Genomic DNA, 3,621 nt, shown 5'->3' on the forward strand with positions numbered 1-3,621 from the left:
AACTATTCACAAGCGACCAATCCTCGACGAACTTTGAATTGTCCTTTGATAGTTGTTTAATTATTCTTGTCCTTTTTCCCTCTAAATGCGCTAGAAATTTGGAAAATTTTAGAATGGTCAAATATTATAGCATTTGCAATCGATCCTATACCCGAAGCGTATGGGACACGATGCATAATGTCTTACATAAAGATCTGATATTTTATCAATCTTCTGCCATGATATTTTATGTGGTATGTTCTCACAATTCGAACTATGAAGAGGAATGCCTTAATCATAATCGAAATTTGAAAACACACTATGTATCCTTGACTAAATTTATTAACATTCCACAACCTAAGCCTTTAGATTTGAAATGAAGCATAATATTATCTCCCTTAATTATAGCAAAACAATTATTCAACCCTTACAACTTTGCAAAGTATGACTCTTGTTTTCTATAATTAATATTGCTAACTTGCAATACTAGCCTTAATAATCATACAATCATAACATTTATGCTCCCACTATCAAGATGATTATTATAAACATAACACTTATGCTCCCACTAGCTATGACATGTATTCAGAAACAGCTTAACTTTTAGAAGAACAATACCTATTGAATTTCTTAAGTTCATGTTTCTAATAACCAGTGCTTTGATAATCCTTTATCTAAGCTTATACACATTTCCCTTAGATAGCTCATATGTGTGTCTAAAACAATTCAGACTAATTGCCAAATCTCACAATTCGAATCATGGAAAGGGATACCGTAACCATAATCGAATTCGAGAATACAATTTCACAATCACTATCTTCTTAAAATCTCTATTAGTGAAAGCATTTCCTCACATTCATTTTCATGAAGGAGGGAATCTTATGACACTTAGATTTTAATGGTGTATGTGTTCCTATCCATGTGAATTTGTTAAAACCAAAGTTTACGACAAATTCAAACTCATATGGACCGAACTTTCTTAATCTTGATTTCTTTGCCTTATGGTAACACAGCTGCCCACCATGTATTCCTAGTAGTTAAGCAGCTCACCTTTTTCTATCAATGTACTTTTCATTGATCAAGGTACTTGCCTTTTATGAATTCAAATGAGAACTCATAGAACTCACATGCATAATTAACTCAATTGGAATGGCACAGAAACAAAATAGTGTCAACACGATAGGTTGTAAACCTCAACTCGTGTGCTAGTGATGATCGACAAGGTTTATTTTGATTTGTTCTTGAAACCTTTCAAGACCATTAAGACTCCCACTGACTCCTTGACATATAAGATTCTCTTGTCAATAAACATTTCCTGACAAACAAATATTCAAGACTAAGTGTAGTTTTTATCAAAACACTTCATAAATTGGTCCTAGTTGGTCTTTGTCTTATCCAAGACATCACAACTTTCCACATTTGATGAATGCTATAAACCTTCTTAATACTTTTCACTCAATGTCACAATCTTAACTCTAAGACTTGTTTCGGAACGAAGTATGATTGACTTCTTGATTTAACCATTTCTTCAATTCTTGATTCCTCTTCTTAGACATATAGTTGTACTAAGACTCACTTAGAGGATCAATTGAGATATGGTTCTTAATCATTAAGACCTATCATAAAGCATAAAAGGTACTCTCCCTTCTTCTTAAAATGGAGAAACTTTTATCTTTCTGCCTACTTGATTCTTCTTATTCGTTCTGCTATTGATTTAAACTTTTTCAATCAATTTAGAATTACACTTAATCTTATAAGTATAATCATATTTACTAAACCTTTAGTAAATCATGATGAATATCTTGTTACTCTTATGGTGGACTTGATCAACACGCAACTTTGTGTACTCGATCTCCTAGTCCTTCACTTGACACTTTGTCAATGAATTAGTCTAATTTCCAAATATGAAATTTCTCATTCATCGTGCAACCAAGTTGCATGATTCCAAGTTTCTATCCAATTGAAACTTGGGCGATGAGAAACTCTCCCTATTTGGTAAATTCTCGACATTTCCACAAACAACATAATTAAGAATCAAATCCATTATTGCTAATATTAGAAACCTTGAAACATCAATTTTCATGCATGCCATTGCAAGGATAAATAAATAATCAAAATTATTTTATTGCGGAAAAATTTGTCCTTACAATGCAATTCATTGAAAAACTATGCTAATACATCTTTCTTAGCAATCTTTTTCTAACTCCAAGTAGTAGCTCAAGAATCTAATCTTCAAGTAATGCGATCGAAATCCATTCCTTCATGGTTAGATTCTGCTCACTTCTTCCCTTAAGCTTCCTTTCTTTTCTTCGATCCTTTCTAAACATCAATTGTAATCTTATCACATTATGTATTAAGAATCTAGAATAGAAGCTTAAAAGAGTTAGTCAATGGATTTTTCCCTAAAGCAGAGCCATACATTTTGACTCTCCCATCTCATAGATCTCTTAAGTAAATAGGACAGCTTCGTCTCCAATGCCCTTTCTCTTAGCAATAAAAGCAAATTGACTCTTTTGGAACAGGACATGGAACTACTTCAGACATTGCCTTTCTCTTATGATCAAACTTTTCGATCATAGCATGTCTTTCGTTGCCATTATCTATATCCATAGAGGTCTTGAAGGCAGATTCACCAATCAACTTTGCTTTTCTATTGCGCCAAACCATTGCTGATTCAGCAGCAATAAGCATATAGGTGAGATCTATAAGGGTCACGTCACAGTTCATCATATAGTACTCTATTACGAACTCACTATATGAGTTAGGAAGTGACTGAAGAATCTAATCAATAGCCATCTCCTCACAGACAATGGATCCCAACATTCTTAACTTATCAATGTGTGACTTCATCCCTAGGACGTGCGCACACACCGACTTTCCTTCTTTATGTTTACTTGCCAAAAGGGCTTGAGTGAGATTGAACTTTTCAAGTCTTCGAACTTGTGGGTTAGGGAGAATAATTAGAGGAGGTGGAGGAAGAGAAGCATGATCTCTTGTTCCTCGATCGAATCGTGGAATATCATCTTCATGTGGAAAGCTTGTTCCATGGGATTTGGGAATACCATAGTTGTCGTACTTTGACATCTACAAAACGGGAGAAAACGAATTCAAGTTAGTTGATTGATTGAGTCCTTAGTACATCACCCAAATGAGATACTAAGGCTAGGACCCAACACAATACGCTACAACCTAGAAAAGGGATGCCGTAATCTAGTTGCAGAATATTTGAAGGTAATTGAATGACGATTCACTAATTTCCACCATGAAAGACGAAAAAAAATGTAAGTTTTAAATCTATGAAAACTCCTAGATCCTTTGATATTCATTGAATTTTTCAATGGCATGTTTAAATCTCGATATGTCCCTCTAGTTTGTGACTGGGATGCCGAGGATCACAAAGCGGGTGTGAATAACCATGCAAACTTACATGGTGCCCTCACATGTTACGGTCACCTATTCGATGTGCCGGTAAACCACACACGCTCCACCGAACTATGACAAACATTGAGTCACCCTTTGCTACCTTTTCTTAGAACCATTTAGTGTGCCGGTTAACCACACACGCTCCACTAACGTCTTCGCAAGGGCACAAAGTGTAATTTCATGGAATTGCATCAATTCACTTTTGCCTAAGTAACTAAG

Source organism: Lactuca sativa, chromosome 6 (assembly GCF_002870075.4).
Source record: "Lactuca sativa cultivar Salinas chromosome 6, Lsat_Salinas_v11, whole genome shotgun sequence".
Classification (NCBI taxonomy): Eukaryota; Viridiplantae; Streptophyta; class Magnoliopsida; order Asterales; family Asteraceae; genus Lactuca; species Lactuca sativa.